The following is a 12,051-nucleotide window of genomic DNA, read 5'->3' as shown; positions in this document are numbered from 1 at the left end:
GCCATATTTGAAAAAGATAGATCAGACAAAAAATGTCAGATTGAGGGGCTAGAGTTTTTTACGCTCCCTGACTTTTGCCACACTACTGTAGAGAGACGTTGGCGCCTTAGACAAATGATAAACATATTTCAAGAGAATGGTGCCCAGGCCTATCTTATGAACCCCGCAAAACTAAAGGTTGTGATAGGCGATAGAGCTCGATTTTTCACTTCGGAAATTAAGGCTAAAGAATATTTAGATGAATTAAAGAAATGAACAAGGAAGGGGGAATACACAGGGAAAAATATATAAAATAAAAAAGTAAAAAGTTTAGGGGAAAGGGTAAGATATTTTGTATGGGAAGAAGAAGAGGCGGTGCGGATCGGGGGATATGGCCTTGTATCCATCTGATGCCATACAAAGGTCTGGAAACTTCCATTGGGAAGGGAGGGGAGGGGGTAAGGGCTAGACAGGAGGGGAGGGAGGAAGGGGGTGAGAAGGTGGGGGAAAAAGGAAACATAAGCAGGGCAGAGCAGATGAAGATAAGGGAAGTAAAACTAATATGTTTAAAGAGATGGCAAACTATATGAAAGAAACAAACAAGGCGAAACACTATGGGTATAGGTAGAATATGCTCAGTAAATGTGGGAGGACTGATTAATAGGAAGAAAAGAGAAAGGGTTTTTGAAATTTTACGCTTTTGGTGTCCAGAAGTTATATGTCTACAGGAAACGCATATCTCATGGGCCAATAAAAAACAACTGCCGATAAGAGGATATGAAATGGCAATATGTTTGACGCAGACGACAACAATTAGAGGAGTGGCGATATATCTGCTGTATAATATAGGATCGGTAAAACGTACTTTGGTGGATAAGGGGGGCAGATGGGCCATTGCTACATTAGAAACAGGGATAACAATTGTTACGGTGTATGGCTCTAACCAAGACGACCCGAAAATGTGGATGGATTTAGAGATAGAGTTAGCAACCTGGTAGACTCCATTAATAATCTGTGGAGATTTTAATATACATAATGATAATGTGCGATCAACCTTTACTCAATCTCAATATCAAGGAAGAAAGCCACGAGTTTACCGAGTAATAAAAGCATGTTGAGATTCATATGGACTAACTGAAGCTTGGGGATATCAGTATCTCAATGATCCGGGATATACATATTACTCACATCCGCACAATAAATATGTACGTCTAGATTATTTTATGGTTTCCATTTCATTATTAGAAAATATGGAAATTAAGAAATTGCCACAAATTTTCTCTGACCACAATCCATTGATCCTAAAAATAGATTGGCAGCAGTTTAAACAGCAGGAAAGACGGCAGTGGACATTTGACCGTAAATTATGAGTGGATGAAACATATAAAGGGTATATTAAAAGTTGGACTAAAGAATACTTTGAAATTAATAGATATAGTGCTTCAAGGACTGTGGTATGGGATGCATATAAAGCAGGATTACATGGGGAAACGATAAAATATGCCGGACATCAGAAAAAGCAGAGGCAAAAGATGATTGATGAATTAATGATAGAACTTGCACAGTTAGAGACAGATCACACCAAATACATTACACAAGGTGAACTGGGGATACTGAATGAAGTATGGACTAAAATTGCCATTGTCAAAGGGGAAATAAATAAAAAAGGGCTATAGTTTCTTAGTCAGTTTTTATATAAAATGTGTTTGTACAGTAATGGAATAGTATACATTTGAAAGTTATTAATATACATGTATTTGTGATTCTTTTTTACAGATACTGTTTTTCAACGTTAAAATAGAGAAATCATGGCAGAAAAAAAAGAAAAAGAAAAGAAACTCAGAAAGGTGTAGGAGTGTTTCTCATCCGTTTGCACTCTTCTCGTGCAAGATTGTTCGGATGAAGGGTCCTTAGGTGCTTCATCATACTTGCCGTGCCGCACGAGTATTTCTTGTTAGGATCCCCTCGTGACAGCACTCTTTTGCAAATCTTGCACGTGACCAAGGTGGCATTGGTCTTTGTTTGCCCCTCGGGAAAAGTAAAAATTTCCACACCACTGAAGAAAAACGTTGTGGGCGTGGTGCCTCCTCCAAAAATTCATCCTTAGAGTCTGTGAATATTTTTAAGCGACAACATTTACAGTAAGGGTGGGCGTAGTGGGCGTAGTGGGGCTACGTGAAGCAGCACGTAGTGTGCCCAAATCTACGCACACTACGCGCTTCGCGTAGCCCCACTACGTGCCACCCACCTCCCACCCGCCATTCTTTTAAATAATATAAGCAATGAAAAATAAAGTAAAGTAAGTCGACTTACCCGTAAGCGCGGCGTCTCCGGGGCTCCCTCTTTCAGTTTCTAATTTCTTCTGGCAAATGCGCATGCGCGGACGCCCGCGCATGCGCATTTCTCACGAGAAATGCGCATGCGCGGGTGTCCGCGCATGCGCATTTGCCAGAAGAAATTAGAAACAGAAAGAGGGAGCCCCGGAGACGCCGCGCTTACGGGTAAGTCGACCTACTTTACTTTATTTTTCATTGCTCATATTATTTAAAAGAAGGGCGGGCGGGAGGTGGGTGGCGGGTGGCAAGCAGCTACGCTTCGCCCTCGGCGTGTGCGTAGCGCTGCCCTGCTTCGCCTACTTCGGAAAGTGCGAAGCAGGCAGCGCTACGTACACTACGTGGGCGAAGCGTAGTGCTACGCCCGGGGTTAATTTACAGTCTTTGTAAGTTAAACTTATAAAATGTTGTTAACATATAAGCATTTTATATATGTGTGATTTGTATCTTGTGGTATTTTACTGAGAATAGCATGTTGGGTTTTTTTAAACAATCTTTCTGATTGTTTTTTTTTTGCCCGCTGTTAAGTGATGAGTACGATTTAAATCACTATTTCTAGTGAAATTCAATATATTCTGAGAACAGCAAAAAAGGCAAACAAATTACTTTGTGGAAATTATGCTGTGCTGTAAAAAAATTATTATTACATGTTATAATTTTTTTGTCTTTTCTTTCACAGATCCAAATTTTAAAATAAGCAATTTATATGAATTTAGATTGCAATGAAAATCTGAAAAAATGTATACCATTTTTTATTCCTATTATTGTGAAGGTAAGTTTAACTAAGTCTCAATATGTAGACTGAGGAGGTCTGCAAGAAGCTACAAAGTTGAAACACGTTTCTAAAAACACTCTGTTTATACCTATGTATTTTTTAAATCTGACCATAATCAGATATGATGTGACTTGCAAAAAAACAGATTTGAGGGGTTCATGATATTTCCCATTGTACCTATTGAAGGACCGCAATCATTTCAATCATTCTTCTTTGAACATCTTTGCAGACACAACTCTGTGCTTACCTTCTATCATTCGCAAGGAGTTTTAAAACTGGAAATATGGCACTTTTTGTAACATAGTTATTGCGCAAGACACTCTTTCATATTTACAAAGAGAGGAAAAGGCACTCTGTGCACTTTTTATACTCTATGTAAATACAACCTCATTATGCACTCCACTTTGCGTTGAAAGGGTGTTCTATAAGTGTTGTTGTGCATGATTGCACTGAATATTCATAGAACAAGACACATGTCTAGATTTATCATAAATCATAAATCTCGATATGTGTGTGAATGCTGCACCATTTTAAAATTGGTGTAGGAAAGCACAACAAGGAGAATTGTTTTCATTTCTCCACATTTTTATATCTTCAATGCATGCTGAAATGTTCAGCATACATTGAAGGAGAAAAATACATTTTCTCATTGTTTTTGTGCAGGAAGGTGTGTCGTCCTGCAGAAAAACAAACAGCATATGACACAGATATCCTTGCACTATGGTGCAAGGGTGCCTGTGTCACCACATGGCTGCAGTTTAAGCAGCCGTGCAGAGAGAAGCATAGATTTGCAACATATTTATGTACATATGTTGCATCCCTGTGCTTCGGAAGTACTACAGCACACTGCAGTTAAAGAGGTTACTGTGTGATGCTGCAGCACTTCCTCATAGTTCAGCACTTATACATTCACCATACGCTACTAATGCATTCATTCAGTCAATTACGTACTACACATACATTCATCTAAACTTTCACACACTAACAAAGAAATGTAGCTCTTTTTTTAAACCGGGAAAGTTAGTTCTTAGAAGAGCTTTATTTTTTCCTCTTTCTCCTTCTATATTTTTTTGGGGGGTTTTCTAACAATTTTGTGATATTTTGGGTTTTTCTGGAAAAAAAACAACAAAAAACAAAACAGGAGGAACCAAACAATGAACTTCAGGGAACAAAAAACAAAACAACTAGCAATTGTGACTTTGTTGCCGGCGGCAGATCAGATCGATCGACTGTTCACCGTAGCACAAAGTCGCATTGCTCTTAGTGCAGAGCACTTTTAAAAATTGAAATTGAGGACGGATGTCCAAGTTTTGGGCTGATGGATGCACTCTTGAAGTGCTCGACTGCGATGAGGTGGAAGGCGCAGGAGCAGGAGTGTTTCTCATCCGTTTGCACTCTTCTCGTGCAAGATTGTTTGGATGAAGGGTCCTTAGGTGCTTCATCATACTATAACTCGCGCCCCCGCAATGCACTGCTGATGACGTCACATATTACATCACTCATGACACGGTCAGTGACATCACTGATGACATCACTGATGACATCTCAAATGATATCACTGATGACATCACTGATGACGTCATCCATGTGATAAATTAGTGCATCTTCTCACACCCTAATATAACCTTTGATACACCGACTCAAAATTTCAGACGGCCATTTTGAAAACCATAGATACTCCAATACCAATAACTACATACCCACTCATTGACTCTTAGGTCTACATACATCTCCACTCACTCACCTGTACAGTCACTCATACTTACAGTCACTCCGTACAAGACTATCATATGCATTTATACTCCTATATAGACACTCACACACCGCCAATCATCCATTGAGGTACTGACTCACCTAGTCAGTCATGCCAATAATTAAACACAGTCCAATTTACTCACCAATACAGTTAAACACACTCAAGTTCACTTACTCATAAAAATACTAACAAATTCTGACGCTCTTATACAATTACTAATACAAGCACACACTCATCCATACAGCCTCTCCTGCAATCACACACTCTCACATATAGATAGTTATATACTCTTACACACATATACACTGCATTTCACATATGTAGTTACTGACACATGTACAACTGTTCAATCACTAACACACCCATACATACACTCACCCAACCATACAGTCCATCACAGTTGCAATCTTAAAACCATGCACCCATAGAATCACCCACTCACACATCTATGCACAGAGTCACACACACCCTACCCACACAAACACTCAGGCACCCATACAGATACTCAGACAACCAATCAATAACCCATATAGACACTCATATAGCTATTCACAAAACCATGCAGCCACTTATACACCAACACACAGACACATACAGACATTCACACAGTTTAGTCACTGGTCTGCAGTAAGATACATTTAATGACTCACTTATAGAGTCAGTTACGCACCTAGAAAATCATCCATTCACACACTTGTACACCCACTCATTCTTCAACAGCCCTTTCCCTATATATATTAAACATATTAAAACTGTACAGAAACACATACTCACTGGATGATGTCATCAGTGATGTCATCAGTGATGTCATTTGAGATGTCTTCAGTGATGTCACTGACCATGTCATGAGTGATGTAATATGTGACGTCATCACATCAGCAGTGCATTGCGGAGCGCAAGTTATAGTTAGCTGAACTAACTATAACAGGGGAGTTTCTAGGGTTTTGTACTAGGGAAATGTCCAGCTAACTATAACGCCCCTGAGACCTATGGTTTTTTCAGTGAATTTCTAAGGTTTTTTAAATGTCAAATTCTAACTATAACGCCCCTGAAACCTTTGGTTTTTTCAGTGAATATATATATGTATAAATATATATATATATTCACCTCGTAACACCTCCTACTGCTTTGCGCAACAAAGCCGAGTGCAGACCTCCAATGGTGCAAATAATATTTATTTCAGTCTCTTGCCACAACGTGTTACGGCTGTACAAGCGGCCTTGATCACATGACGGCGCTCAGCATAACATCACGCTATTTAAAGTGCTAGTGCATATCACAATCAATGAACATAGGAAAAAAAAAAATATATATATATATATACATAAATTACATGAAACAGAAAACGTATTAACAATTCAATTCCAAAACATGCAATACATGACCAAAGAAATAACATTAAAAAAATCAAAACCGGGGGTGTGGCTTGGCCATGAATGAAGATGGCCGCATCTTAGCTGAGCTCCGCTTGCCTGTGGAATTAACCCCGACACCTGGTGACAGCAAACATTGGGTTAAACATACCGGCGACCACTGTGCTGTTGGTCGCTCCTCAGATGGAGAGAGATGGCCCAACGAAGTGCGCGGATCGGAGAAGCCAAGACGGGGCTGGGCCACAGCTGTATAGTGGAGCCGGATGCCCACTGCTGGTTCCGACTACACAAGACCCACGGGACTGGACGAGAGGTGGCCTGGTAACTTCCTTGAGTGTCCCTCGGGCTGTGGCGCAGCAGACCAGGTGGGCGAGGAGAGCAAGGGGCTTCCCAGGTGATCATCCTTAGGCCTCGTGGGCTGGAGCAGGCCCAGTGGCGTCATCGGGAGCCACGCCGAGTGGCAGATTCGTCAAAGGCCGTTTGGGTACAGAGGCTGCAATAGGTGACTGGTCTGGTGGCTGCTGCGGAGGTGGTGCTAGGCAGGCAAGGGCTGCATGGTTGGTTGCGGAACCAACGTTTGGACCTTGCCTGAATGGGAGCCCTGGTAAAAGGCAAGACAGAGGCCTGAGCGAGTACAACAGTGCATCAGGCACCCTGGCTCGGCAGGATCGCAACATGACCTGGTTGGTTGAGGCCTAAGGAGAACCTGGCTAGATGATTGAAGGCAACAGGGGATTTCCCCCATCCAAAAGGGACTGTGGAGCACTAGGCATGATTAGAACTCCTCCTGGCGCAGCAGGGCTCAGCCTAGGATTGCAGAGTTCCCCTTAATTGCCGGCGCAGCGAAGAGGGACGGCGGTGGAGGCAGGTTCCCGCTCAAATACCCCCTGCTGTTCTCCCCGGTCTTTGGAGGTGAAGATAAGGTTCAGCAGATAGCCCCATGGCACAGGAGTAAGCTAGGCTAACCTCCCCTAATTGATGTGGGAGCTGGAGACCCCCCGTAGACACTGGACAACAAGATGGTGAAGTGGCACAACGAGGCTTCTCCAGACTGGCTTATCTCATTCCGCAACAGCAGGGCTTGGGGGAATTTATAGGAGCAACACACGTGGCTCGGGTTGTCTCCAACCATTCTCCAGTGGACAAAAGACTTTAAGGCACTGGAAAGGACTACGTCCTACCACCACTATTGACCCATGGCACTTTCGGGACAATGAGTCTCTAGACGATATGCGAAAGGGCGCAGACCTGTTTTTCATCAAAAATGTAGGATCGGTGTCCTCCAAGGGAACGCTCTGGGAGGCGTTCAAGACAGTGATTAGAGGCTGGGCCCAGGCTCGGGAGGTGTCTATGAATAAAGAGAAGCAACTCCATGTTCATACCCTGGAGCAGGAATTATTGAGTCTCGAATCCCAGATGGGAGACGACAACATGAGACTAGAGGACATGAGACACAGACTGATGCTGCACCAAAAAGACTAAATGTGAGTTGCTGGAAGATAGTGCCAGAGTGCAGGCCTTAGGTATTCAGCACAAACTATACGATGCAGGGGACAAGGCGAATACATTACTAGCCTGATTAGTCAAGAGAAAGATGAGTGGCAAGTGGGTCTCTGGGGTAGTAGATGAGACAGGCTATAGACATGATTCCGGGAGAGAGGTGGTGGAGGTGTTTGCCACCTACTACGAAGAACTATACAAGTCTTCCTCCACAATGACAGAGCAAGATTGCAGTGAATTCCTGTGCGACATACCTCTACCACAACTGTCAGCAGAAGATAGGGAAAGATGGAGAGGGAGTTAACAGTGGAGGAGATAGTTGTGGCATCCTGCTCCCTACAATCCGGTAAAGCAGTGGGAACCAATGCCTTGCCTGTAGAGATATACAAATGCATGTTGGTTAAAATGGCAGAACATCTCCTGAGCATGCTGAATGAGGCCAAGAGGGATGGTGTCCTTCCTCCTGATCAGAACAGCTGTAATAGTAGTAATTCAAAAGGAGGGCAAGCCCCCATCTTAATGTGGGTTGTATAGACCAATCTCCCTTCTCAACTATGAAGTCAAGATCCTGGCTAAAATCTTGTCCTCATGCCTATCTGGGGTCATTGCCTCCCTTATATACCCGGTCCAGTCCAGTTTCATGCCGCAGAGGGGTACCAGATTGAACCTGCGCAGGCTATTTGGCATCCTGCCAGGATGGCTTTTGATAGTGTGGACTGAAATTACCCCTTTGCGGTATTGGGCCAATTGGGTTTTGGACCCAAATTCAATGGATAGGTGAAACTACTCTACTGGCAACCATTAGCCAGAGTGAGAGTTAATTCCACAGTGTCCCGGGTGTTCCTTCTGCAGAAAGGAACAAGGCAAGGATTCCCCCTGTCTCTAATTCTATTTGCCCTGGCTCTCAAGCCCTTGGTGGCATGGGTACGGCAGGACCCATTAATTTGGGGAATCCCAGTGGAGGAGTAATGGGACGAGAGCATCTCCCTATATGCAGACGATATCCAACTCTACGTCAGGCGTTCAAGACAATCCATAGATAGGATACTGCAGATTTTCTGCATTTAAGGGAACTACACAGGATACCATATCATCTAGGACAAATCCCTTCTCTTCCCCTAGTTGGGTCGGATTCCTAGCTTGACTCCTAAATATAAAGTACCAATTGAGGGACAGGGTATTAAGTATTTGGGGATCTATAGAACTAGAGACATTCAGGAGCTTTATCAGCATAACCCGAGTTTCCAGCTGGACAGACTTATGGCAGACGCCAAACACTGGCAGACCTTGCCTCTTATCCTCATGGGACGGGTGGCCCTTTTCAAAATGATGATCCTTCACATTTACTCCACGTCATTCAAAATACGCTGTATAAGATCCCTCCAATTTTATTTCGGAGGGTGGAGGCCGCGATACGAACCCTGCTATGAAGCCAGAGCGAGTTACGCTAAACACTATGCAAACTTCAGCGGGGGGGGGTCTATGATGGGGGTTGGCATTGCCCGATATCCGGACCTACTATTGGGGCACCCACCTGGCCACAGTAAATGGATGGGTATTTGGGGACCGAGCAGAGCCGGCCCACAGAGTGTATGAGTAACCATGGGATCCAGGGGCTAGGCCGTTATTATATACCAAAAGGGTGATGAGGGGCCTGCTGCAGCATACCAGGTCAGTGGCATTGGCAAGGCGAGTAAAAAGAAAACATTTAGGCTGGGAAGGGAGGCTCACAGGGATGACCCCCCCCCCCCCCCCTCTTTGGGAGAGTTGCAAAGTTTTCATAAATGGCAGCTGCTAGGCCTAGAGAACCTGGGAGATAGCTGGAGAGGACAGGTCTATATTAAGTTCTCTACCCTACAAACTGAATTTGAGATGGGGAAGGGGGAATAGTTAAAATATCTACAGCTAGGTCATGCCCTCCGGGAACATATTCAGGACGGAGAGACTCTGGAAGAGGCTTCACCTTTGTAGGATTGACTACTGACAGACCTATTACAAAAGAAGGCTGTCTCACTTATCTATAGGAAAATAATAAGCAACTCACTGGACATAGTGGGCCCACTGAGGGTAACATGGGAGAGGGACCTGGGTTCACTCAAGGATGAGGATTGGATGAAGGCGATGCAAGGCCTGATGGAGGTGGCAATACGTGCTAGGTTTTGATTGATCCAGCTGAAGATTCTTCACCGGGTGTACTACTCCAGGTCGGATCTACAGCGGTTCAGGCAAGTGGACGATGGGCTGTGCCAGAGGGCGTGCAGGCTGGAGGGGATCTTTTATCACTTAATATCGGAGTGCCCAGTGATACTTCCTGCTGGTTGGTGGTGGGGGATGATGGCCTCCATCATGGGTGTAGAGGTACCGGTAGAGGCCAAATGGCTCTTGTTGCTTATCTCTGGGGAGGAGGACTAGCCGCAACATGTGAGACTATGGTAATCACTGGCTCAGCTCATACAGCTCCTGCTTCAGCACCAGTAACCAACTGAGGTGAGTTGTGTGCTATACAAATACACTCAACACAATACACATTTTGCAAAATGCACTCTGAATCATATGCTAATTTGTTATGTTATCCGGATTTGTAGAGTGCATGTCTGCCCCAGCAACAAGGCGTCAAAGCGCTAAAGCTAGCAGAGGCAGAGAGATCAAGGGGGTTAGTAACTGGAGAATAGCCACATCTTGATCATTTTCCTAAAGATCCTTGGTCCTGCATGCTATGGACAGCCAGAGGGATGGAGTGCCAGAGGTCAGGTGCCCGGAACTACCACCCCCCTGGTCATGCCCTGTGCACCCGCAGTACACGAGCTAAGTGCAAGTCTGCAGAACTCAGGGCTCAAGTGGGGACATACAAAGAGCATAGTTCATTCAAAATTTGGGGAGCCAGGCCATAAAGGATCTTATGAGTAATGCATAGGGCTTTGAAGTAGACTCTCTTCTCTATAGGTAGCCAGTGAATCTGGCGAAGAAGGTCTGAAGCATGGCAATACTTTGGTAGTGCAAAGAGCGCACAGGCAGCAGTGTTCTGTGCTCGTTGGAGTCTTTTGATCATGGATTTATTAACACCCAATAGCAGCCCATTACAATAATCCAACCTTGACAACATGGTTGATTGGACAATCATCTATCTAATCGGTGCATCAAAAAGTAGAAGGCCAAAATAGGTGCCGGCCACTGCCTTAGCATGCCCCTCAAATGAGAGGACATCATCCACTAGCACTCCCAGGTTCTTGACCATGGACTTGGAGTGTGGGGGGTTCCAAGGGCTGTGGACCACCATTGACTGGTGGGGGGGATTCCAAGGGCCGCGGGCCACCATTGACTGCCCCACAGATGGGAGTCTTGACCTACCAGAAGAACCTCTGACTTAGAGGAATTTAGTTGTAAATAGTTGTTGGCCATCCATTGAGAGATGGCAGTGAGGTCTTCCTGAAATTTCACCTTGTCCTGATTGGAATTGCTAGACAGGGTGTCTTGGTGCTGAATAACAGATGTTTATTGTTACCCAATTCAATGGTACTTATTTTGGACCCACTGAGATTTGAACCTGTGACCATGAGGTCGAACACAGGCCCCTGCAGTGGATACATTAGTCAACTGAGCCACCAGATCTGGCTCACTATTTGGGTGTCATCAGCAAATGACACCAGGGCAATGTTTCGAGTTTTGGCCATGAGGGCCAAAGGGCGTATATAAATGTTAAATAAAGTGGGGCTCAGAGCTGATCCCTGAGGCACCCCACACCGGAGAGGGTGAATGCAAGAGGTAAACGGGGGCAGAAACCTGGAAAGACTGATCGGTCAAGAAGGATGAGAGCCAAGCAAGGCCCTTGCCATTGACACTGATCTCCTCCAGCTGGTGCAGCAGGATCTTATGGAAAGCTGTGTCGAAGGCTGAGCTCAGACCCATCAGGATCAAAGCCGAGGTTCTGCCCTCATCCAAGGCGGACCGTAATTGCTCCATCACTGCAAGTAGTGCAGATTCAGTGCTGTGTCTAGGACGAAAAACGTTTTGTGACATATCTAAAATTGAATTTACTTCCAGATATTGAGTCAAGATATTGTTGACATAGGATTCCATGATTTTTGCCAAATATGGGAGGAGAGCTATTGGGCAAAAGTTTTCCGGCTGAGATACATCTAACGTCGGTGTTTTTAGCAAGGGAATTACTTTAGCATGTTTCCAGGATTTGGGGATCGTTACCGATGATAGTGACTTGTTGATCAGCTCCCATCCCTCCGATAGGAGGCAGTGATGGAATTTTCAGAAGAGATTATGTTTCTGAGGGTCATCGGGGAGCCTGATTTTACCTTCACCGACAGGGATTTCATGTCTTTG

General features: G+C 44.4%; 1 protein-coding gene across 8 annotated transcripts in view; it reads left to right on the top strand.

Moving 5' to 3' along the window:
* LOC146786068 (dehydrogenase/reductase SDR family member 4-like) overlaps nucleotides 1–12,051 on the top strand; it is a 284,740-nt gene that overhangs the window by 220,755 nt on the left and 51,934 nt on the right. The gene's annotated exons all lie outside the window — the stretch shown is intronic.

Source organism: Triturus cristatus, chromosome 11 (assembly GCF_964204655.1).
Source record: "Triturus cristatus chromosome 11, aTriCri1.1, whole genome shotgun sequence".
Taxonomy (NCBI): Eukaryota; Metazoa; Chordata; class Amphibia; order Caudata; family Salamandridae; genus Triturus; species Triturus cristatus.
Note: the sequence above shows the minus strand (reverse complement) of the source record. Positions and strands in the feature narration are given on the sequence as shown.